Source organism: Pantherophis guttatus, chromosome 1 (genome assembly GCF_059756535.1).
Source record: "Pantherophis guttatus breed Tessera chromosome 1, ASM5975653v1, whole genome shotgun sequence".
Classification (NCBI taxonomy): Eukaryota; Metazoa; Chordata; class Lepidosauria; order Squamata; family Colubridae; genus Pantherophis; species Pantherophis guttatus.
The window spans coordinates 300,029,811-300,057,268 of NC_142063.1; the positions used below are offsets into that span (position 1 = coordinate 300,029,811).

The 27,458-nt window shown below is 36.8% G+C and overlaps 1 long non-coding RNA gene across 1 annotated transcript; it reads left to right on the forward strand.

Moving 5' to 3' along the window:
• Positions 1-61: 61 nt before the first annotated feature.
• LOC148116907 (uncharacterized) lies at positions 62-24,457 on the forward strand. Its single transcript, XR_015731531.1, has 2 exons — positions 62-332; positions 23,798-24,457. It is a non-coding gene; the product is annotated as an uncharacterized LOC148116907 (long non-coding RNA).
• The last annotated feature ends 3,001 nt before the right edge of the window (positions 24,458-27,458 follow it).

Here is a 27,458-nt window from a genome sequence, read left to right on the forward strand (position 1 = left end):
CTTGTGGACTTCAACTCCCAGAATTCCTCAGCCAGCGCATGCTGGCTGAGGAATTCTGGGAGTTGAAGTCCACAAGTCGTAAAGTTGCCAAGGACCCCTGATTTGGACTGAGTTGACCTCCACGCAGTTCAAAGGCTCTGAGATTGAGAAATACTCTTGAGATTGAGAGAATGATTGCCTTGGGGGTTATTTGAGTAAACCACGGTTCGCTGAAAGCTGGTTACAAAATGCCCGGTGTGAACTCTGCCAGGGTTGCCTCTGCCTCTGACTTCGCCGGATTTCTCTGCTTCCAAAAACTCGAAGTAAAAAAAAAAGAAGAAGCAAGAAAAGGGGTAAGGCTGGGCCGTATCTGTAAATGGGCAAAGAGCCCATTTACAGAGTGTTATGCAACCGTAGGTGTCCGCCAAGGGGATTAAATGACAAAACTTAAATAATGTATGTGAATATTTCTCCGTTTTTAATTCCGATTTACAGATTTGGGAAGGTGTAGGCATCTTGGAATTGGCTTTTGCAGTGGCCTTTAAAAGCCCTATAAAATAAATAAACCAACGTTGACATAATCATGCAAATGTCATACGTATTTGTATCAGATATTAAGATGTATCCTTGGTGGCATTTGTGTGATGATATCACCATGTGTGCACGATGTCTTTGTAGCTTGCAGTGGTTTATTTCTGGCAAGCTGTACTGGCATTTATTTATTGAGATCTAATCCCACACCCCATTCAGCATCCTAAGTGATGGGATGGTTCCACTCTGCTCCTCCGCATCTTGGTTGAGAATTGGAAGATATAATCTCAACTCCTGTGGAAGATAGAATCAATATCAATATTGTTTGCAGCAAGTGAAAGCTAACATTCCTGCAGAGACAATAAAATATATTGTGAATTTAGAAAGTATATCTTGCTGTATATACAGTATTTAATCTAATTTAGATTCTAACTTGAGCTATATCCATTAACACACAATCAGGGTATCCTGTTATTCAATTTATCACAATGAAGTTGCACTAATGGAACACTTCTTAATGTAACTTTCCGAAACTGAAAAGGCTGTATTCAATTCATTTATTTTACTAGCATTTTCATGCAAAATCCTCAAATTTCATTTTGAAGAAAGGACTATAGTAAAGATCAGTGCCATCTTGTCAAGGAATTTAGTCTGAAAATTGTGTAGATTCACTAAATATCTCAAACTTGATTGCCATTAATCTTAATGTTTTCCTTTCATTGTTTTCCTCTTAATTTACTGGTGACATTCAGACTGTCTTTGTCATGTGAGTTTCCCTGCTCTATTTAATGGGTATGTATCTAACATTTCTGCCTGGTGATTTCTCAAGCCTGTGAGATTCAACACTGACACCAGCTCATAGCAGTTCTTAAAAGGAGCAGGGGGTCATGTGATTAAAATGCTGGGTTGACAACGTGTGAGCCTGTATTTGAGATCCAAGTGCTGCTGTGTGACAGAGTGAGCTCCCGTCATTCTCTCCAGCTCCTGCCCATCTAGCACTTCGAAAGCATGCAAACTCAAGTAGATAAATAGGTACCACTTCAGTGAGCATATAAATGGGGATATGAAATGAGCCCCCAACCGAGCATCCCCTGGCCAATGGGGATGTAACCAGCTAATCCTTTCACCCCAGAAACACCTTGGTGCTTCCAACATGGATGGGATGGGATAGCAGTTCTTGCAGAGCTAAACTGTGGATACAGCTGTGGTTCCCCTCCCCTTGCCCCCCACTAAAAAGACATAGGAGAACTAAGGATTTGTCAGATGGGAAAGATCAGGTCCACAATTAAACTGATGTAATAATGCTACTCACACCTGTGCACGGGAATATTCTGAACTGATAGTTAGCACCTGCTAGGCATTAGATAAGGGTCAGTAGAATTCAAGGGGGGAGGGAGTTGGACACACAGAGAGAGACGGAGGAGGGAGGGAGAGAGAGGGGGAGAGTGAAAGAGAGCAGTTTCTCACTTCTGCAAGATAAATAGTTATCCAGCTTGTTCAAATTCAGACCCCTACCAAAACATTTTGATTAATCATGGCAATTGCCATTTTATAATACCAATCAAGTATCATGGCTATTAGTTTATATGTTTTAATATATTTCAATCTTTTCAATGTATATGCTTTACTTTTAAATTTTAAATTGGATGGGCTTATATTTACTTCAATGAATCCAGTTTGATGTAGTAGTTAAGGGAATAGCCTAAAAGTCAGGAGACTTATGTGTTCTAGGTTTCCCTTATGCATGAAAGCTGACCAGGGAGCTTTGGGTGAGCCACTCTTTTTTTCAACCCAATCCACTTCCTGAATTGTTGTGGGGAGAATAGGAAGTGGAAGAATTAGGAACGTTTGCCACCTTTAGCTAGCTAGCTAAGTAAACAGACAAGTGTGGGATAAAAATCTAATAATACAAAATAATGGTTCAAAACAATTCAATTTTTTTGTCTATGTGCAATATCATCCAGAGCCATAATGCTAATCAGAGCTATAGAGTAATTTAAAACAAAGCCCATTTCACTTAATAAAAAGTATTACATACCAAGGTCTCCATAAATATCTTCCCTATATATCTGACAAGGCCTTCAACAGTCTGGCCAAAAGCTCTAGAAGCCGTTGTCCTGTGTGCTACTTGTCTGAATGCAGTCAGCTTCAACTGTAATCACTGTTGTGATCTGTATTTCAGCATACAGTCTGTATAAATCAGATTGTAACTGTCTGCTGTTCTTTATATTTATCAAAAGTTCCAGTTTATCTGATGGTTCAAAGAATGTGATAGATAGATAGATAGATAGATAGATAGATAGATAGATAGATAGATAGATAGATAGATAAACACAAACCAAACAACACAATCCTTTTGAGAAAATATGTTTGGAAATGCGCATGGTGAAAGTAAGTTTTTTTTTTAAGTTTTAAATAATGATTGTGTTTATTTTTAGAATATCCTAGATTGGCTTTCTATTGTTTTTTTCATTTGCTGTTGGTTTTGGCCTGGTTTAGATTTTCTTTTGAATACTGTATTGTAATTTTGTTATGTTTTATATTGATACTTTGTTTCTTCAATGTAAAGAAAGATCAGTTCTAACACAATGCAGATATTAAATGCAGATAGGTATTATGGATCTGAAACAGATGGTTTTGCTCTTTCTTTATCTTAACACAGGAGTGGCACTCCACGTACTGTTAGCGAAATTTGTATTATTTCTGAGAACTAATTCATAAAAGTCAAAGAGTACAGAGTGTATAGATGCAATGTATAGGGGGGGAAGCAAACATATCTGAGGAATCTATTTTTTAAAATCCCTATTTCTTTTGCCTTTAGTTCATCACTTATTTTTAAATTGTATTATATGTATTAAATAAGACTTTATCTGCAAACAAAAGCTTATAAAATATGAGTATTTTAAAAGGATTATTAAAACTTAGCAAAGCTAATCAACCTGAATGGGAGTCAAGCCCACATCCATCAACAATAAATTGCCTAATATATAATATCAATACTGTAACACACATTCAATATTTGTTGATTTGTAAATTTTAAATCTGTCATTTCCCCTGTCTTTTAACAAGGGATGCTAGGAATGGAGGTAAACGCATGAGAAATAGCATTCCTGCATGGCTAGGGCATCATTTCAACTATACCACTAGCAGTTATCTGAGTAGTGTTGGCACATCAATCTAGCTCCCAAAAAGCAGATGAAATGTTAATGCTGCATTGTAAAGCACAACAATATGCTTTGATTAAATCGTAGACTGGCTGCCCAGAATTCCCACTAAGTAAATTTTCCCAGCAACGTGTGTAAATCAGGTCTCATAATCTATCGTGTATGCTATCAAATATCACAGCTTGCCTCAAGTAGGTAAGCTACAGGAGTCAAGTCAAAAAAACAGATCAGCTCTATTTGCATAGCTATGTGTTGTGGCTCCGTTACCTGAGCCTGTGTCATCGGCAGGAGAGGACTCCGAGAGTGAAGGAGAGGAGTGGGCAAAGCCTCCCTCTCCAAGACCCTCCTCTCTGGCAATGCCTTCGGTGTCCACCGAAGGGCAAGAGATAGGGCCAGGGCCAAGCACGTCCACGCAGCCACAGATGGACAGTGATGAGGGTAATTAGTCTTGGCTGGATCCACGCCAGCGTCGCAGAGATAAGCGCGCGCAACAGAAGAAAAGGCGTGCCCGAGATTAGGCTGAGTCACTGGACCACACCCCACAGGATATAAAAGGGAGTCAGCCAGTCAAACCTTGTGACGAACAAAGCTGAAAGCTTCCACGCCATTCTGCATTGCCGGACTTTTTGCTATAGACTTAGCTGGATTATCTCTAGACTTGATTGACTCCGTAATTATTGAGCTGTTTCTTTTGATGTACCAGGAGTGGGGAGAAGTTATCTCTCCTCTTCGTAAATAATAAACTCTTGGCAGGCAGCCACTAGGTTGTTGCCAAGTTCCGTTATCATAAGGAAAAGGATTTTGCCGGCTGGTTTGGTCTTTAACTCTTGAACGTCTGTTGGTGTGTGTGCGTGTGGTTGGGGACAGAACAGCTATGCCACAAAACTGACAACATGAGGCAAAGTTTTGGGGAGACAGAACATGGGATAAACAGATCCTAAAAAAAAAAAAACCAATATTCCTCCATGCCAAACCTTTCTCTGGAGCTATCCTTAGGTCATAACTTCCTATCCCAATTGGACTAATGGTCTGAATTCTTTAGTTGCATTATGATATACAGATCGTGTCAAGTTCCTTGGGGGAGGAAATGGATAATAAATTTGAGTCTAATGCATATTGAAATGAAACCTCTTTAGGTTTCATTGCCTTGATTGCCTTTTCTCAATGTGAGACTGAAATTTATCCTCGGATCCAGGGGTTTAGAGCCAATCCTTCTTTCTCCAATATTAGATGATGATGATGATGATGATGATGATGATGACAATGACGATGGTAGGTGTTTTTGAGTTTTAGAGGTTTGCACGGTTGACATTTCTACCCTGAGATGCTCTAGCACCCAATTTAACTCCCACATATGGGGTGAGATGGAGTGCTGGAACCATGACACGAGCACTGTAATTATGGTGCTTAGTTTAATGTATTTCTATTATTTTAATGCCATCTTTTCTGTACTGTACATTTCCTACCCTCCTGCAGAATGAATAGGTAGAAGATACTATGGCAATTCTGCTAGCAGAGTGGGAGTATATCACTCTGCTTCCATCCAATATAATTAGAGTATAGAATTGCTCAGTTAAGTACAGCCTTGCTTAGTTAATCCTCTCCAATAATCTCTTCAGTTTGCATTTTGATCTGTAATCTTGGCTTTGCTGCCTTCACCTGTTGTCATTTGTATTTCATGTGATTCTGCCATTGAATAAATATTGCCAGGGAATGGATTGTTTAAAAGACCAATGTTGGATTTTTTTCTATTCTAAAATCATTAATATTTAACCAATTCTCTTCCCTTAAATCTATAGATTATAAATCCTAATAATTTGATGTACTGCCATTTTACAGGAATAAAAGATATCTTTGTACAAATCCAATCTGATGAAGCATTTATATCATTTAACAATTACCATTTTTAAAAATACCATCAATAAAATTGTAATTTTTAAACTCTGAATTTATTGCTTTGAAAATGCAATTGCAATTGCTCTGATAACTCAGGTGGCAAATTCCTTTTAACGGTTCTTTTTATAGAATGTGGGTTATAGCAAAAAAGAAAAAAGAAAGTTTTAATTAAGGCTGGCTTTAATATCTCTCTGGTAAATATAGTAAGAACATTTTGTCATTACATAATAATAACCAAAATAGGCCAGATCAACTTTCTCTAGCTTTGTCATCTATTTATTTATTTTTAGCATTTCCTTTGTGATAGTTAACCCCAAATGGTTTAGCAAATAGAGGATCTACAATAAGTACAATTTCATATGAGTGTTATAAGCACAATTGTTGATAGAAATTGGTATATACTTTGTGGTTTTTTAAAGGAGAACCATTAAACCAAAATTAGTGTGCCTTGTGAAATCGATCAGTTACTGTCCTAAAGGAGAGCTTTCACAACATACTGTTGTTGTTTTTTCTCTATCCTTGCTTGATATGTTGGATTGGCTTTCTGTCCTAGAGATTGTTTTTAACAGGCACAATCCACCTCTCTCTCTCTACTTTTTGTCTCAAAGAAAATAGAGTAAATATGAAACTGAAACCTAATAGCATTCAGACTTGTATACTACTGTATATATGCCCCCAACAGTTCTGGGTCCTCATTTTACCAACTTCGGAAGGATGGAAGGCTGAGTCAACCTCGAGCCCTGTCAGGATCAAACTTCAGGTTGTGGGTAGAATTGGCCTGCAGTAATGAATTCTAATCACTGCACCACCAGAGCTCAACATCAGACACAGCAATCTAATTGTTTATATAATTCTTTCCCTGAGTGCAGTCCAGTGCCATGTGAGGGGGAAAAAAAACCTTGCTTGATGCAGTTTATAGTATTTAAGTAAAACCTCTTAAGGTTGCATCTCAAAAGTGTTTGACACATAATGGTTGGGTTAATTAATTATATCAAGTCAGGAATGGCAGCTTTTTTTGTCCATGGGGCAGCATTTCTTCCGATGAGACCATACCTTTCTTTCTGGATCTAGGATTTCATGAGGAGTTCTCAGGACATTTAATGAGGAAAATCAGCCTGATTCTTAAAGGATTCCCAGAGTTTTTAATGATTGTTCTATTTAATTTACTTAATTTAATTTTTTCCCATCCTGTTTATCCAGATTTGCCCCACCGTACATTAGGGAGAATAATTAGGGGTTGCTTTTTTCTTGGCAGGTGATGTTTGGAAGAGGGCAAACAAAGCTGAGGGATTCCTCAATTTGTTTCCTTAACTTGTGAATTTGGAAAAACAAAATTCAAAATAGGAAAGGAAGTACAGCAAAGATACATATTGTCCTCTTTGATTTCTATAGGGAATATAGAATGGCAGGATAGGATGAAATAATTGGACTCAAAACTGGAGATTAAAACACTAACAAACTGAGATATGCAGATGATACTACTTTATTAAAGTAGGGAAAATTAAGAAGAGCTCACTATGGAAGTAAAAATAGGAAGTGAGAAATCTGATTATTATTAAATATTGTGAAGACTAAGATAGTTTAAGCTTGCATGCTTGGTAAATTCAATAGTTGATGGGGATGTACCAGGTAGATAGCTTGGTTTTCTAGGACTCAAGAATAAAGAGAGACAGGTACTAGAGAAGTAAATAAAAGATTAATTCCAGCAAGAAAGACAAACCAGATCATGAAGAATATGAACATTTCACTGACTACAAAGAATATAATATTTAAAACGGTGGTCTTGCCAGAAGTAATGCACAATATGAAAAAAGGACACTGACAAAGAATGAAAAAAGATACTTGTGTACTAATTATGATTCTAGAAGTAGTTGTTAAGACTAACAAGGATTGCAAGAAGAACCCATAAGTACTGGAACAAATAAAAACTGATTGCTCCTTGAGGCAAAGATCAGCAAGCATACCTTGGGCATGTGATATGAGCAGGTAATGGCCTAGAAAAAATATTATGCTTGGCAAGACTGAACAGCAGAAGACAGGAATGGATAAGCCAGATAAATAGAATCAAAGAAATTGCTAGTATGTCTTTAGAAAAACACAGGTTTTTTTACAGGGATGAGGTAAGCATATGTCCACACAATCGCCATGCGCTAAACTCTATGGCCTCTAACCATTATATCCCTATAGTTGTTTAATAAGATGGTTTAATTCAGGGGTGAAATGTAAAATCTGTTACTACCGGTTCTGTGGGCGTGGCTTGGTGGGGGAAGATAATGTAACTGGGTGGGCGTGGCCAACTTTAAAAAAAAACTTTTCAAAGCATTTTTTCGAATGCTTTGAAAACCCTCTTTGCCAATCAGGAACTCAGTTGGGATCGTCAGAGACTTTTCAAAGTATTTTTTTAACACCTCTTCAACCAAGAGGTTGCAGAAAAAAATGCTTTGAAAAGCCTCTGATGATCCCAGCTGAGCCGTGCGATCATCAGAGGCTTTTTTTTTTTTTTACTTTTAAAAGCATTTTTTCATCGGAAGAGGATGTAGAAAAAATGCTTTTAAAAGTAAAAAAAAAAAGCCTCTGATGATCGTGCGGCTCAGCTGGGCATGGTGGGGGAGGGGCAGGGATTTTTGCTACCGGTTCTCTGAACCACCCACTGCCATCGCTACCAGATCCGGCGATCCAGTCCGAACCAGGAGCATTTCACCCCTGGTTTAATTAGTGGGAAAAGTTGAGGTTGTTTTATCTCATAGGATTATTGTAAGGATAAAGGAGATGGATAGAAGGAAAGAATAATGTATGCTGCTTTGGCTCTTGGTGAAAAGTTAATATATGTAAATATAGTATTCCTGACTTCAGTCTTAATAAGAGTAACAATTAATAACACTTAATAATTTAAGAATAGTGAATGTGTATGTCCTTCTCTGGGGTTCTAGTTTGAAAAGTTGTAGGCTAGTGTTCTGCCCCAGCTACGGACTATAAAGAATGCAGCACACTCAAAGTCCGTACAAACCTTAGTTTACTAATTAAGGACTACTAATGAGCTTTCTTAGTAGTTGTTCAAACACAAGCAGTTTAAATCAGTCTTTTCTGAACAAGGGCTGTTAATTTAACTTCATTAACAGCCGACAAGAGTCCAAGGAATAATAACTAAATTCTGAGGCACAGTCTTTCAGATAACTGTAAGTTTACTATGGTTGGCAGAATGCCCAGAAGCAATTTGCAGGAAAAATGACTAGAGAAGCAAGAGCCGATCAGATGTTTCTGGAGTCAATACGCGAAGGAATATGAACGAAGTTGTTTTCTGCAAATTGCCTCAGTCGTCGTCATTCCTTAAATAGGCTAGGGGAGTGGCCAATTAGCCCCGAGCCTTACTCTCAAGGAGACCTCCTCCTGAGGAGCCATTCCTGCCTTTTGGCAGCTCTGCGCGCCCGTGCATTGAGAAGAGGCTCCTCCTCTTCTTCCTCTTCACTTATGGGAGCTTCTGGAGGTTCTGAAGGCCCTGGCTGAATCCCCGCCTCTGATACCAAATCTTTTCCAGCCTCCTCTTTGTCTGACTCGGGTGCCAGCTGCACAGGCTGCTGGCGAATCACGACACCAGCCTCCTCGCTGTTGGAATCAGCTATCAGCTGCACAGGCTGCTGGCGGGCCACAACAGCTATGGTTTAAAAAAGATTTTATAAATAGCCACTTATCAGTTACTTAACTCCACTTTCTGTTCTGGATGTGGCCTTTTCTTATTTGCATTGCTTTGTGTTACCACAGATAATTACAGTCTCCAATGACAACTCTGTATGTTTAATTTGATATTACAGATATTGGAATATTGCTTTTTGACAGTATTTTATCATTCTTTAAAAAGGCTTTTAAAATTCTGTTTATATTTTAATTCTCCTTTAGTTAATATGCAGTTACACTAAGGGTTTGCACAAAGCCAAATAATAACAATCATAACAATTACCTTTCTTCAACCTTCCAAATCTGATTTTCTAGCCAAAAGGGCCATGTGCAGCTACAGTCTTAGTGCTATTTAAATAAGTGTTCTCAATGGATTTATTTATAAATTTCCATTTGCAATGCTGAACAAGAAATTCCTTGCTGAATGTATTTTCTTGCAGATTAAATAAATTGAAGTCTTAATGGGTATTTAACTGTTCATAACAGATTGACGTGGTCTCAGCTCACATTTAAAACTAAAATATATGAAGAACAATTGCAGGAATGGGGTATGTCTAGTTTAATGAAAAGAAACACTAAAGGTAGCAGTGATAGCAGTGTTCCAATATCTAAGACACTGCCACAGAGAAGAGGGGGTCAACCTATTCTTCAAAGCAATAGATGGAAACTATTCAAGGAGAGAAGCAACCTAGAACTAAGGAGAAATTTCCTGACAGTTAAAACAATTCATCAGTGAAATAGCTTGCTTCCAGAAGTTATGGATGCTTCAACACTGGAAGTTATTAAGAAGAGATTGGACAATCATTTGTCCAAAATGATGTAGGATTTTCTGCTGGAGCAGGAGGTTGGACTAGAAGACTTTCAAGGTCCCTTCTAACCTTGTTATTCTGTTAGAAACATCCTAGGTTGGATTTTTTAAAAAATATTGTGGCCAAGATTTCTGAAGGAAATTAACAAGAATGGTAATTGCTTTTTTAAAAAAAGAAAAAAAAATGTTTTCTCCTGTGCTTCTGCATTCTAGCTGTTTGTTTATTGAATTAAGCATAACTCAAACTTTTAAAAGAACTTCATCTCTGTTTTCAGTCAAATTTGACAGACTATTAAAATTGTTTTTGTCTGAACTGATTAATTAACATATTTCAGATCAAAAAAGTTACACTGTAGTAGAATAAGCTCTACTGCAATATGAACAGGATTAACTGACTGAAAAATACACACACACACACTGTGTGTGTATGTGTATATATGTATACACACACACACACACACACAAAGCATTCCTACCTCACTTTTTCACTGAAAATGGCTGCCAGAAAGGCTTATAAGATTAGTTATTGTAGATTCTGTCAAAAGCCTACAAAGATTAGTAATCTTTGACAGATTAGTCAAAGACATGCTAGATCCTGCCATGATATAAAAATAGAAGATCTTGAAAAGGTAGGGGAAAAATAACTGATTAATTCTTAGTTTAAGCATTCATATGACTTAAGTGATTGGTTGATTAATTGATTAATTCTTTACCTTTCCTTTAGATGTATATAGCTTTTTGTCCTCCAGTTTTCAGTGAGGTAGCTCAGGTGAGAGACAGTGAATAATCAAAGGTCAAGCAGTGAACGTGGATGAATGAGGCCAGAAAGAAAAGTCGAATCTTATAGTCGAAGCACTATATCACTTGATTTCTTCCCTCTCTGAAAGAGCCAAACATATCTAAACTGGTTGTAGATCTTAGTTGAATTTTGCTGTAATTAACAACTTGATACTCATTTTTGGTAGAAGGGCAAGGTAAAAATCCAATTAATAAATCATAATCATTTCTGTTAATGCCATCTAGTTCTCCAGAAAAGTAAATGTTTTGTTTCAAAAACAAGAGTTCAAGGAATCTAGTTCCAATCTCTTGTCAGGCTTCATCCAGACCCTTATTCAAACTCAACAGGCAGAGGTTCAAGAAACCACTCTTTTATAAATTAGTTTTATTACAGATTTTTTTTGGGGGAGGGAGGGAAACATAATTAAACAACATAACAACTATCAGCAGTAAGCTAGATAGATATCCTCAAGTTCAGCTCTTAAAACTCTTTTGTCCTCCTCTCCCAAAACAGATTAAGAGTTGGTTGATTATGGGAGAAATGACAGACATCCATACATTATTTTTCTAACAGATTTGTTTAATCTCAGAATATTTGTATTTGCTTTTCATTTTTCTCCTAGCTCTCATGTCCTTCAAAAATGTGACAGGTCTGTAATCAAAGGGCATTAATGCCTGCAGTTTTTATAAAAACTCATGTTTACAATACAAATCTTAAAAGCCACTAATGTTGCTTCTTTGATGCTAATCCAAATGCTGTTGCTTCCTTGTTTTTAGTTAATAAAGCATTCACTTAACTGGAGAGAAATCTCACCTGTTACAACCAGTCCGTGTTTATAGAAACGAGGCTGGTTTGTTTTGAGATGTATTAGGACATTTTGTTCCAGGTCCAGAGTGTTGAAGCTCCGTTGAAGACTGATTGCCTTTCATTGTGTCTTCCAGCTTCACTTCTCATTTTAAACAAGAGACCACAGTGTTATCACTGGGACTCTGTTCAAAACAGAGAAGCAAAGGGTATTTTTAAAAAATCTACAAGCAGACAATGCGACTTTTATTTGATGTTCCAACCCATAGAATCTCTCTTAATTTTTTTTTAAATTTCTGACATAGATCTTGTTCAATCTGTGTCAAAAAGTAATCAGGTTTACTTTTATCTGCCATGCTTTTTTCAGTAGTTGCTTCCTTATTTGCATTAATTTACACACATGTAACCTTTCAGAGAAACAAAAATATGCTGTACATTTTGAATTCCAAATACCTAGGCTTAGTATAATTTAACCTAATTCATATCAGAATTTAATACCATAATTAATTAACAACAACAGTTAAGTAAATGATACGTACATTCCATTGATTCATTATGGCTCTTTTTTTTGAAAGAGCTAATTTGCATAGCTTTTGGACATATATAATAGATTTATATATGTGAAAATCCCAGAGTGTCTCTAAGAAGTCATGGAGCTGAGGACAAGATAATGTGTGGAGAAAGTTTTGACCTCAGTTATCAAAAACTTCTAATCTCTACATGCTCTTGGGCAGGAAGATGAAGAAAATGTCCTTGATTTATTTTAATGATTAATGTAGCATACAGGTCAACGTGGTTTACAAATAAAAAAATAAACCATGAGCATATAGTTTTTTTAATATATATTTAGAACTGACTTGGTACAAAAAGAACAACAGATTCTGAAAATTAACCACTGGCTACAAAGATAATATTGCCAAAAAAGAGTGTGTATTCTGACTGACATATGTTATCTTAGTGAAGAACTCTTGGGAAAACACAGGATATATGTTAACAAACACTGGGAAGGAAATGGTTCATAGGTGCTTTGATAGTTTCATTAGGAGGGTATTAAATTACTAAAAGAATTGGTGGCAAAAGCCCAATACCAATTATGTTATTTATTCACATTTCTACACCGCCCATCTCACCTAAGTGAGTCTGGGTGGTTTATAATAAAAAAATTAAAAACAACAAATAAAATGGAGTTAAGAACCAGTCAAAATTAAAATATTACAGATTTTAAAATGTGGACAGAGTGCTCTCAAATCACCAACTACCCCATGACCACATATAACTTTTTACCCCCAAGCCAATTGGCAGAGATAGGTTTTAACACTCTTCACGTCTAGGGGTAAGATGTTCTAAAAGGCAGAGGCAACGGCAAAGAAGGGTCTCTTCCTGGATCCTGGCAGTTGAAATTCTTTGATTAATGGGATCTGCAGTATATCTCCTTGCCTGACTAAGTGAGATGGATAGATGAAATTGGGATGAGATGGTTGTTCAGGTAACTTGGTCCCGTGCCCTAAAGAGCTTTAAAGCTGATATCCAACAACCTGAATTGGACTTGGAAGAAAACTGGTACTCAATACAGCTTGTATAGTAGGGGTGTTACATGCAAACTCCAGAAGTACCCAAAATGCTTATGCCATTGCATTCTGCACCACTTGTAGCTTCCAGATACTTTTTAAGAGTAGCCCTATGTAGAGCACGTTGCAGTAGTCCATACGGAAGATAAACAGTGCATGAGTGACTGAAAGAAGGGCTTCTCAATCCAGAAAAGGATGTAACTGGCACACAACATTAAGTTGAGCAAAGGACCTCCTAGCCATGCCTGCCATCTTCTCCTTGAGAAAGAGTTGTGAGTCCAGGAAAATACTCAGGTGGTGTACTAGGTCTTTTTGGGGCATTGTAACCCCATCCAGGACCAATAGCCAAGGACTGGGTCCTAAAGAGCAAAACACAAAACGGGAAGTAAGACATCACTGTGGGGATCCAGAGTTTTGTAAATCTCTATAAAAAAGATGTCAGCAGGTGGCTCTGCTCAAAACCAGATATTTCTATCTGAGCTCTGTGCTCTTCCCATAGACAGTATGGGAAGCAAACAGGGAAAACTACATTCTAATTGAAGAAGACAAATACAATATAACAGACATCACTGAAAGTTGATGGATGATACTATGATTGGCACAGAGCATTGGGATTCTACAATTTGTTCAAAAGGAAAATATCAAATAGAAAGAATGTAAGTGTTACACTACACATAAAGAAAAAATACACTTGCACAAAAATAAAGGAATCAAACCATAGAAATCTTTCTGAAAATTTTTCAATATGAACAAAAGGAAAAAAATAATAAATTACTGTTAAACATTGTTATGGGAGCTTAGAATAGGTATCAGTGAAGGCTGATGCCTCTTCTAAGTGATAGAAATGAAGTATTACTATATCAGACAATTAGTCTTTCAAACAATAAACAACCCAGGGTCACATTTGGGAGATGGGCAGCTACAATATACAAATCAAATAAATAAATTTTATTTATTTATTTAAAATAAACAGATAACCATTTACATATGAGCCAGCAGTGTGCAGCAGCTGCAAAAAAGCCAACACAGTTCTAGGCTGCATAAACAGAGGGATAAAATCCAGATCATGTGAAGTACCACTTAATACCACTTTATAATGCCACTTTATAATGCCTTGGTAAGGCCACACTTGGAATACTGCATTCAGTTTTGGTCGATACGATGTAAAAAAGATGTTGAGACTCTAGAAAGAGTGCAGAGAAGAGCAACAAAGATGATTAGGAGACTGGAGGCTAAAACATATGAAGAACGGTTACAGGAACTGGGTATGTCTAGTTTAATGAAAAGAGGGACTAGGGGAGACATGATAGCAGTGTTCCAATATCTCAGGGGCTGCCACAAACAAGAGGGAGCAAAGCTATTCTCCAAAGCACTTGAGGGCAGGACAAGAAGCAATGGGTGGAAACTAATCAAGGAGAGAAGCAACTTAGACCTTTCCCGACAGTTAGAACAATTAACCAGTGGAACAACTTGCCTCCAGAAGTTGTGAATGCTCCCAACACTGGAAGTTTTAAAGAAGATGTTGGATAACCATTTGTCTAAAGTGGTGTAGGGTTTCCTGCCTAAATAGGAGATTGAACTAGAAGACCTCCAAGGTCCCTTCCAACTCTGATATTTATGATACGATACAATATGATGATACGATACGATACGATACGATACGATATTACAGTAGCAATAAAGCAGGATAAAATTGCAAACAGTAATGGGATTGATATGCCAAATGACCAAACCATCAGGAACCAACAGGATGAAACCTACAAGTATTTTGGCATCTTGCAGTTGGATAACATCAAGAATGGACAAGTCAAAAAATGATTAGTAAAGAATACATCCAAAGAGTGAGAAAAGTGCTAAAGACAAAACTGAATAGGAGAAACATCATTAAAGCCATCAACACCATCCTAGGCCATATGTGTTGTAATGATTAACTGAACACAAGCTGAAATGAAGAGTTTGCACCAAAAAAAGAGAAAAATGATCATTATTCAATATGTATTACATCCCTGTACCGATATTGATAGATTATACATACCTCACAGAAATGAAGGCAGAGATTCACTTTAGGTCGAACTGTCAAAGAAGAAAAGTATGCATTGATGCAGTTAAAAATTGGATTTTTTTAGGTGCAGGTACTTAATGTAGCTGTAATGTACATTGTTCACATAAATGTACAGGAAACAAAAAATAAATATCAAAATGCTGTAATAAAAACAAATGCTATTAAATAAAATTATGACATGGTCAGTTTCTACAAACAACTGGGAGATAAAGATTAAAGCTTACAATAGTTTACAACTGGAATATTAAACATTAAAAAAATAAATTGAAGGTTTGATTTTGGCTGCAAAAGAGCAAGGTATCCAAACTAATGTAATCATGGCCAGAATTCAAAAATTATCAAATGATTCAAAGTGCTCATTGTGCAAATAAGCAGAGGAAACAGCTTTTTTTCTAGTACATGTAAAACAGATTAAGGCTATATCATATAACATGTGGCTGCCTAGTTTGTGGTTCAGGATATCACCAAAGGTAACCAGCAATGAGCTGGAATTTAACTCTCATTTAACTAGCAAGGAGTAAAAAACAATTATTGTGGATATGGAACTATTCTTAAATAGTAAAATATTTTTATTAATAAAAACAAAAGGATTAAAGAATGAGAAATACAGAAAATACACTTTAAATATAGATAATAAATAATAAACTTAATTTGCATAGAGAAAGAGACAAGAATTTGGAAACAAAATTTAAAGGTTTCCTGAATCTGCATACTTGAAATGCAACATTAAGCATTATTGAGTCTTGACTTATAGAAGACACTAAATGAAGTAAGACTCTATAACAGTGATGGCTAACCTTTTTACCATTGCGTGCCAAAAGCGGGGGTAGTGCAGGGTGGTTGCGCACCCACGTTCCCACACCCAACTTTATAAGGTATATGTGTAGACTGTCTTTTTTACATTTTTGATGGCCTTCAGAGGCCCCTATTTAGTCTATTGTATTGTTCTAATAATTAAGGTTTTTATAGAAATGTTTTAGTGTTCTAATTTTATAGTATTGTGTTAACAGCCCTATCTTTTAATAATTTTATTCCAGTGGTATTATTAGAATTGATATAATTTTTCTGTTTGCATTGTATGTTGAAGTAAAGATTCAATTAATCATAGATTATCTCCTTTTAGAAAAGTATTTGTTGAATAAAGTATGCAACATTCAATATATCAAATATTAAATGAGCCCACCTCTTTTTTTTTCTTTAAATGGTACTGGTACCTTCAGAGTTCATGAACATGCGGTATGCCTCCTAATTAGCTATTTTATGTAACAGGTTTTAAACTTCAGATATATTCAGTGTAAACACACCTTCTGCTAGAGATGAGTAATCCTTCACTGACTCCTAATATAATTCGGTGAATTGGTGTATAAAAACAATAAGGAACTAAATAAAATGGGGGAGAGGCAAGCATATGTAGAGAAATACATTTGATTCCAGTATTGTCTACTTGCCATCCCCTAAGTGATTTTTCACTTGTGATTGAAATGTGGACAATCTACAAGGAAGTCAATATTCTTTTAATATTCTGGTTATATCAATATAAGCACATAGTCATGATTTAACCTTTGCTTCAATAAAAGAATTTTTGAACAAATACCTATTCCACAGAGAGTTTCTGCCATTCTTACACACTTTTCAGATAAAAGCCTTGATTACACATCACACATTTACTAATGCAATTAAATATTATGGCATAGGATAGAAATTTATAGAGAGATGTTTATAGCACAAATTGATACATGCCATCTTACCAATATCCACAGATTTCAGCTGAACACACCAAAGTAATAATAGTTAATGTGTAATCAGTTGACTATAAACTAAGAAGATGCCAAATGAATTACTTGATCTGCTTTACTCCATACAGAAATATCCATGAGTTTGCTCAGTCTAGAGCAGGGCTGTCAAACTCCCAGCCCACAGGCCAGATCCATCATGCGCTAGCCACACCCATGCCCAGTTTAGCAAAGGGGGAAAAATCCCAATACGTCATGTGAGGATGCTGTGACAACGTGACTTTGACACCCCTGCTCTAGAGTATTTACAATGCCTGATTGTATATAAACCTCTTATAGTTCAAATTATTATGTATATAATAATTGTTCGCCACATATTCAGCCAGATGTTCAGACTGGATTTGGCATTGTTGTCTGCCTATCAAGTCCTTCCCAGGACCTGGGATAGGCAGATGTGGATATTTGTTGTGGATCATGTTTACAGATATCGTCTCAGGATGTAAACTGTTCAAAGTAAAGCTGCTTTTTGCAATTGACATGGTGAATTTGTCAATGCCAATGGTATTCAAGTGGTGCTCCAATTGCTCCAGTACCTAACAGGTGGCCCACTGTTCCTTCAGCTTCTTTGCAGAGGAGGCACTTGCTATGTTACTGTCTTTTCAATTCTGGTTTATTGTATTATTAATTATTGTTGTAAGCCATCTAGAGTAGCCCCATAGCAAGATAGGCAGCAAATAAATTTAATAAATAAATACTGGGAATCTTGGTTAAGTTGGTTAAAAGGTATTCTAATCTTACAAAACTTTTAAAAATATTAAGTATGAAAATCATAATGAAACTATCAATAATGGAGACAAAGCAGTAGAATTACAAATCAAACTCCAGTCTCAGATCTTATTAATATTGTGGGCTGTCTTCAGCTGTAAAATCCTTCAATGAAACACAGGCTGAATGTAACCACAACCACAATCACATTCACACTCTTTAAGAAATAATATTGTTTCACCTTCCTTAATTCAGGGTTCTCCAATGTGACTATTGACTTCCAAGAATTGATGGGACAATCCAAATAATTGATGTTATTATTTGTAGTACTGTTAAAGTAGTATTTATTTATCTTGTTTTCATATAATAAATGCTTGGGGTTGATGAACAATCTGAAACCTCATAAAGGGGTTAATGAGCTGAAGAGTTTGGGGACTGTTTGGGGACTTAATTACGTAAGAAGCTTATAAACTTAAGCAGGCTTGGGAGACTTTCGGTCTTTGGGCTTTATTAAGTCTTTGAGGACTTTCCATTCAGCCATAAAGAAGTTGGTGGAGGCTCTTCCGTGAATTTGCTCACCGGAGGTCACCAGCTAGAGATACTGGAAAGACTTTAGAAAAGACTCTCTTTCAATAACAAGGTTTCAATAACTACATTACAGAAAGCTATGGTCTGCTTAACTATATTTTGTGGAATAAATTGCAATTGCCTTATTTGCCAATATGCAAAAATATAACAGTTTATTTATCACACAGGCTGGATTTATAGAGTACCGTATTTTAAGTTAGCAAAACAAAACACACCATGGCATTGCTTTTATCTATAAACCTGGACCAAGTATGGACGTGAGGGTATCTATTATTTAATTATGGTATACTGAATAAACTAAACTCGGTTGGTTAGCATAATACAATAAGGTAGAATTTACAAATGAAAGCAGAAGGTGACACAATGTGCTAAGCCAATAGGAAACAAATTGCATTATGGCTAAACATGATGTATGAATCCAATGAGTATTATATGAGTGAAGAAATGAGATTACATTCATACCTCATGAATGCAGCCATTGTGAGAAAACAGCTCTATATTTGTATAATTCTCATAAACATCTATTCTCTCAGTGCAAATACCTAATTTTTTTTTGTCTTGACACCTGGGGAAGAATTCTGGAGAATTAAAAAATGTACACATATTTTCTACCGTGTGTGTATGTGTGTGTAGGTCTTTGGTTATTCGGGTTTTCTCCTGCGTAAAATTGGAAGTGTCTTGGCGACGTTTCGACGAAGTCTCATTCGTCATCTTCATTTGTTGACGTTTCGACGAATGAGACTTTGTCGAAACGTCGCCAAGACACTTCCAATTTTACGCTGGAGAAAACCCGAATAACCAAAGACCTACATACAAACACCCGCGAAAACCTCAGAATATATATATATACATACCCCAAAATAAGACATCCCCTGATAATAAGCCCAATTGGGCTTTTGAGTGCATGTCAATAAGGCCAAGCCCTTATTTCAGCGTTCAAAAAAATATAAGACAGGGTCTTATTTTTGGAGAAACACGGTATATATATATGTGTGTGTGTGTGTGTGTGTGTGTGTGTGTGTGTGTGTGTTATAAAGTACTTGATGATCAACTATTTACAGCAATTCCTTCTTAAACTGCTGGGCTGCAAAGAAGCTTTGTAAATAAGCAAGAAAAGGCTAAATTGTCTTTGCTAGTCTTTGCTATGACATGCCTTGGATATCATAACATTCCACAAGGCATTACTGCTCAAAGATCCTGATAAAACCTCAGTTTGGCCCTTGGGATGATGCAGAAGGTTCAAATATTTTGTCCCTTTTTTTTTACTGCCCTAGTTCTTTCTACACCATTTAGGCCACATCCATAGTTGGTTGTGATATTGCAGATGAGTCATCAAAACCGCAATTGACCAAGTTCACACAACATTCTACAGGGCTGCAACATTCTACAGTGGTTAAGGCCAGGTTTTTTTTTTTCCTTCTGAGTATTTTTGCAGGGAGTTTACATTATGTGTTTTTTTTTAAAAAAAGATGTTAAGCCTATTTAAGGATTTCATTCTTCTTCTATGTGTTTCCCACAGAGAAGCATGTTACTAAAGTATGACATCTGAACTTTCAGGCAGCTCTAGAAGAAATAAAACAGATTTAGCTGTGTAGTCTTTATGACTGCACCCAGCCATAAACTTTAAACTATATCATATATTCATATATTGTGGTAAAATGACTGGGATTTATAGAATCCAGGGTCCCAACACATCGAAGGGCACCAGGTTAGGAAAAACTTGATTATAACAATGTATGAAGCCAGCCATAAAGAAACAGTGTGCAATTAGATTGAAGGGCAGACAAATGGATTTAAATTGGCTGGTAGACAGAATTCAGAATTCCCGTCTATAGATCAGGTATGTTATTTGATTGATGACGTCCAGCTTCAGGAAATCCTGTACTATTTCATAACCGTAGGGAACTCGATCTAAGGTACATGTTTCAAGGAATATTTACAAATTCCAGAAAGCATTCACCAATGCAAAATATCTGATAAGGATTTTTAAGAAGTTCCTGAGAGAAGTTTTAGTTTTTGAGATAGAGCTTTTATATCTAAAGTTATGTAATTTTTTCAGTAAGTTACCCTGATAACCAGGGTGTTGTGACCTATTGGCTGCCGGCCCCTCAGGCAGCTGAATCAGATGAGGAGGCATGGGAGTCAGAGTCAGCATCAAGGCAACCTGAGAGCTCCGAAGGGGAAGAGAGAATGGAGCTGGCAGAGAGAGCGACAGCCTGGGCCATCCGTCAGCCCTCAGATGGAGAGTCAACAGCCCCCAGGTCTGGAGGTGGCTGATGAGGAAGAGGAGAAACATCCTCAAGTGCCTGACGCATGGATGCGTAGAAGGCAGAGAGGAGAGCAGAACAGTGGAAATCCGTGGGCCGATCCTTGGGAAGGAAGAGCCACTTCTGCTAGCGAAGCCCCACCCTAGCTCTGGGGATAAAAGGCAAGGGGTGGAGATGAATAGATGTGGCAGATGTGCTGGATGGACTTGTTAGCCTGCGGTGAGAGAGAAACTTTTTGCCAGGGCTGCTAGTGCTCCTAATAAAGGAATCTTTGAGTTAACTTCAGAGGGTTTGTCGTGTTTGGGTCAGAACACAGGGTTGGCATCTAACAAGCACAGTGAAATGGCAAAAATTAGAAATCAATTGGCTTAAGATAAATGTCTAAGCATAGGCCTTATTTGTGTAAATGTTTGTGGTTCATGCAGCACAAAATAAAATGTTAAAAGAATGCCAGTTAATGAAGCATTCAGAGGAGAAAGAGAATGGAGGGAGATTCAAAGAAGGAAAATCCTATTCGAAAATGACCAAATGGAATTAATTGGTGAGCTAATAAAAATATGAAACTGCCTAATAGGCTATTCGATCAGCACATAACAAGTGTGCTACCTCCTCCCATTTGTAATTTAACAGCCAGGAACTAGGTTGGATCTAATCAGTTATTTGTCAATCATCTAATGGGCTAGTTTTGTTACATATAAAGAAATGTAATTCAAACTGGAAACAAAAATAATCCATCATTGCCCACAAGAGCTTTTAAAATATCCTAAACTGGATGGATGGTATAGAATTATTTATTGTATACCACATACAATACAATACTCTCCACTGTTCACAGTTGTTATTTTCAGGAGTGATTACTAACCATTAAGGAAAGTAATACTTTCCGTTGGTAACTGGCATCTATTCAAAATTTTAATTTGCTCTAAATTTATTAAAGAGACAACCCTGAAAATGAGATACCACCTGTTTCATACAGAAAATAACATAATCTAGTTGCTGAAAAGAGTTTTATTCTAAGTCCAATGTGTTCTGAAAAAAAAATCCTTCTCCAGGGACATACTTATTCCCAAGGGATACAATACATCTGAAACTGAGAATTATTATAGGAAATGTGCTGTTGAAGATTTTTTTAATAAAATCTACTGGGTTTGGAATTAACTCTGTGCTTATATTGAGTATTGTATGGTCGCTGTTCCAGGAAGGAGAAGGCAAATGGAAAGAATTATTTTACAAACTGCAAAAATACCAGCTATTTTTCTCTTGTCCCTGGCAACCTGTTTATCAAAAGAGGTTATGCTGAAGATGTCTCCACATCATCCAGAGGAAGTCAAACACAATAGCTGAACTGGAGATGTGGTTATCATGTCTCTCTCCCCAGCACACACAAGAAGCAACATCACTGTAATATCCTTTTGTACAAAATAGCCTTTCATCATAGTTCCTTTTTCAGAACATGGTAAACTTTAAGTGAGCACAATATAAGGCAATAATAAATAGCTGCATGTCTAGCATCTTGTCATTTCACTTAAGATCTCTATAGAAAAAAAGCTTGGTAATGGTGCACTGTATTAACACCATCATACTTAATTGCCCTCTTAGACACAATGGATATATTTCCTTCTATTATGTCAACATGTAGCACACAACCACTATCGGTATATAAACCTAATTAATTGACACCACACACTATCTGCAGCTTTTGCACCTTATAGGCTTTACTATGAGATCACAAAATCCACTACAGATCAACTAGGTAGATTCGTGACAGTCCTATTAGATAGAATACAGCAGAAATCACACTACAGGTTAAAATTACTTTTACATTGAGATTGGCTATAATAGCATGTTAGAATTTAATATTGTGGTATATTTCCTCCTCTTATACCTTTGGGGAGATAGCTCAGCTGTTTTTGAATATTATACTGTCTGACTATTTTGGGTTTTAAAAGATTTTAGCCTTTTGCCTAACCAACAGCTCCTGCATATCTTTGTCATAGTCGTCTACCTTCTTCTCAATTCCTAATGATTAAGGCTGCCACAACTAGGTTTTTCATTTTCCCAATGCATCTTTGTTAACATATATCAGTTTATCATGCTAGAATGAATAGTTTTAGCAATGTGACACTAAAAACCTTGAGTAGTGGCAGTGGTGGGTTGCTACTGGTTCGCACTGGTTCAGGTGAACCGGTAGCAGCAGTGGTGGGAGGCTCCGCCCACCTACTTGGACGTCATCAAATACGATCTGTGCATGCGCAGAAGCTTCTGCGCATGCGTAGACGGGGCATGCGCGCAAGTAAACCGGTAGCAAAGGTAAGTGAAACCTACCCCTGAATAGTAGGCATGTGATTATAGCTATCTTGTTGTCTAAGCCAAATGACTACCATCATGGGTTTCTGGAAATTGAGACTTGCACTCGTCATTGCTGGAAACTCCAAATGGTAACCATTTTTAATTAACTTCATATGATATGGTAAATCAAAACATTGGTTTAAAATCTATCTACATTGGTAGCTACATAGTTGGAGTTTGTACTTGTTAACTGAGTTTAATCCAGCATGTTCTACAAACACAATCTTAATATGAAATAATTTCCTCTCCATTGCAGAACTTCCTCATATTCTTAAAAAATAAATAAATCACTTGCTCCTTCATGCCAATCATCTAATATTGAATGGGAAAATATCTTTACAAGCACAAAATTAGTAGAGCCCAAGCACACTAATATAATGTTTAAACGTATTTATTCTAATTTCACAAATTGCACAAATTATAGGAAAAACACATGTCCTTTTGGATTGACAGAAATTCAAAGACAGTAAGGGCATGAAACACGGCCACGAAGGAACTGAGAAATCTTCTGACAGTCACTAATTTCTATTGAGCAGTTGTTTTAAATGTTTAGGGTCTATTTAAAAAAAGAATTTCTGGGTTTGTTATGTTCCAGTACATTTGCCTATAAAAAAAGGGGGGGGGGTATCCATTTTTGGCAAAGGTGCATATTCTTCTAATAAAAGCAGAACTGGAGAGGTTACACAACATGCGCTCACCACATAGAATATGGTTGCCTGGCAACAAAAAGGAAATGTGTTGGAAAGCAAGACAGGCCTTAGATAAAGGAAAGCCTCTTTATGTGGGTAGGGCTGAATTTCCCTGACTAAAATATGTATTTCCTGCAATTGCAGATGAAATGTTTTACAGCCTGCCTACAATGCCCCATGGGCTATTTCTGGCAACACTTCATGAAGAGTTCATATGAGAGAAGACAAATGTATGGGCAACCCTTCCAACATGATCAGAATGTCATGCAAGGATGGCCTCATCCCTTCAGTCCTCATTTTATTCTAATTCTGGAAATCCTGAACAGAGTGAAAAATGATGACTCATCCAGACTCACTTCATGTAGAAAGGTTTGTAACCAAGGACAAAAGCAATTAACAGGATTTAGAAGAAAGAAAGCCAATTCTGCCAATGTGTGGAGCCTTTTCCGGGAAAGCCAAGTCCCTGTTATCTGTAGCTACAGAGTCCACGCTACTCATCTACCAAATCATATTTCACAGCCATAAATGTAATTTATTGCCAGTGGGTTTTGTTGATCTTGCAGAGGCTATTGATCATAAGATGCTAGCTTTATAGTATAGGGCCTGGAAGGTATTTATGGGTGCTCTTTATAGCCTGACATTATTTCTAATACTGTCATCAGGATCTTTTGAGGATAGTTTTCCCATGATTGTAGGTTGAGTCCATAAGACAACTATGGCAATGGAACAAAAATCTGCTGTATTTGCATGCCAATATGATATAAATATATTGTTTAATGATATAATAAAGAAAAATGAAAGCAATATTTATTGTCATGAACTTTTTGAAACTATTGTACACAAAAAGCCTCTATTAATAGTTAAAAATATGACTGTCAGTACTGTTATTTGAGGATTTTTATCTGAGTGTAAAATGTTAATATATTTGGAAATCTCTCTTCCTGCTCTTGATTTTAAAATAGGCCAGACAATTATCCTACAAAAATTTATAATGCAATAAATATGACCAACATTTTAAAGCTAGTACCATCACATAGACATTTTTGAGAGATGTTAATACTTTGAAATCTATTGTACAACCAATTTGATGGCAACAGATTTAATCTAGGTTTAGAAAAGGCTGTTCTATATTTGCTTAAATGTAAACTGCTAAAATTGCCTGAGCTGCGAGATGGGTGGCAATATAATTGATAGATTATATAGGAAGCTGAAAAGTAATTGTACTTTATTTCAAATGTCAGGAGTGAACAGTAACCATCAACCTATAATTTAAAATTTGCTAACTAATGAGAAAGTTATCAGTTTCATCCAGTATCGCTCTCCTGAAGTTCTTCTAGATAGCAATTATAAATTTAAAATTGTTTGGTCAGTGTTTAAATGCAACCCAAGTCTTAAATTTTAGATCATGTATTTATTTTTATCCTGCATTTATTATATTAATAACTCAAGGTGGTGTTGGAAGAAATGTCCATCTGTTCCAAGTGGGAAGAAAGACACTGGAAACATGGAGACTGCTTAGAAAGATAGTTTAATGGTGGAAAGAACCACATAGTTTGAGCTCCTGGGCAAAAAGAGCACATGGATGAGGGAAGAGCTATTTATACCCTCTCTTGGAGCTTCCTGTTCCTGTGTAAGAAATGTACTCTGGTTGTCAGACTCCCATGGGGCCATGCAGGGGTAACTTTGTAGGTTGTCTTGAGTCCCAAGCCTGGCAGAGGTCTCCAAACGTGGCAACTTTAAGACTTGGGGACTTAAATTCCCAAAATTCCACAGCCAGCATGACTAGCTGTGGAATTCTGGGAGTTGAAGTCCACAAGTCTTAAATTTGCCAAGTTTGAAGACCCCTGTATTATGGCTTAATGGCTTTGCCCTAGTTTGGATCTTGAGTGAGGGCTAATCCTATCATGTCCTGAGGGCCATGTCTTTTGTTTTGTAGTTAAGCTGGCCCAGCCTTTGTCTTGTAGATAGGTTGACACCAAAATATCTGCTAGGGGCAGGCAGGGAGCTGAGGCTCTGAGTTTGTCTTTAGAAACATGTTTCTCCTTTAGGGAAAATATAATATTCTGCCTTTTTAATATTTCCCATAATATTTCATTTTCCTAGGAGAGGGATGGGTGCTAACTTCCTACAGTGGTCAATATGCAAATTCCTTTCTCTTATTTTCCCTACAACAACCCTGTGAGGTGGATTGGGCAGAGAGTGATAACTGGCCCAAAGTTACCTCAGCCGGGCTTTCATGCCTAAGGAGATATTAGAACTGTCTCTTGGTTTCTAGCCAGCACCTTAAATATTACACCAAATGTGTTTCCAAAGCAAAAAATAATAATAATAATAAATTGAAAATAATGTGGAAAAGTACTTTGGAACATGAAGGAATATTAACATAGAAGCAGTTAACAACTCTTTAAAGCAGCTTGTTTTTTCTCCCAGGGTTGCACATGTAACAGCCATGTGATCCCAGAAAAAGAATTGGCTGCTTTAAAGAATGGTAGGTAGATAGATATGTGCATGCCCTCATGCACTACAAAGCACCTTCTATTGTTTTTTTTTTAAACAAGAGACATGACCTTGGCATAGATAAGAAAACAATTCATTTGTGGATGGACGAAAAGGATCCCTGAGTTGATGTCACTTGTAGCTACTTCTACATTGATAAAAATTAGAAATATACGGCACAAAAAAGTTCATATATTTCTCCTCCATACTCACCCAATGTTAATTTTTAGAGAAGCATGGCTAGAAATAATTTAAATGGAAATATGCATTTTACCATATGGGCTAAGATTGTCATAAGAAACTAATAGGCCTCCTCAGACTGTTGGCCATGGGATGGCCGATACCGAAGCTGTTGCTGACCTTTCCTGTGCTTCTTTACATCATTCTATACCCTTGAAATAAGGGATACCTTGAAGAAAAGACAATCCATTGACTTAGTTTTGAATTGAACAATAAACAAAATGGCTACCTTCATATTATGCAATTGATGGATCAGAGAACATATAAGCGTGGCTGAGCAGAACACTGTGAAGCTATTATTTCAAATTAATCTATATTAAAAAGAATAAGATGCAACAGACCACATTGACACTCAGTTTCTTTCTTCAAAGATCTGAAATAGAGCCTGTAAATAAGTCAGACTTGCATAGCTTGGCTTGCAAGGTCTCGCTTGGCTGGTGGGACAACATTCCTGACGTGAAAGAATTTACACACAATGTTATATCCACGGAGGAACTTAGTGTCAGGATTTAGTTTCTTTTAGCATTTATCACATGCAATATTTGTCTTGATGTGAGTGCAAACTTCATCTCATCTTCTATTCAGAATTCTGTCCTGTTTTTGGATGAAAAGGAAGCTATCATCATAATCCCAATCCTGATTTTCAAAATATATTTTACATCTGATTGATAAGGAAAGCTATATTAGAATCTGAATTTCCATAGCTCATGGGAAACATACCAAGTATTTTGCACGTGCTCAGAAGTATTTATTATGAAATCTTTTTAATCTCATAGGATTGAGGGCTGATAAAAATGTAAGTTCTGGGAAAAAGATTAATCAATAATAAACATTTTCTGTTTTGTCTGTTACAATCTTGTCCTCTACAAATGTCCTCCCACCCACCACCAAAAATATAGTCAAAAGAGATTCAACAGCTTTTCTCTCTCTTCTACCTTATCCAATTGCAAAAAAAAAACCCCTTAATTCATTCTTGGAAACTTTTTTGAAGCCTCCCTTGGAAAATTCCTCTTCTGGAAACACCACCCAAGTTCAGCATAGACCAGCCAGAACATTTACACTTCCATTG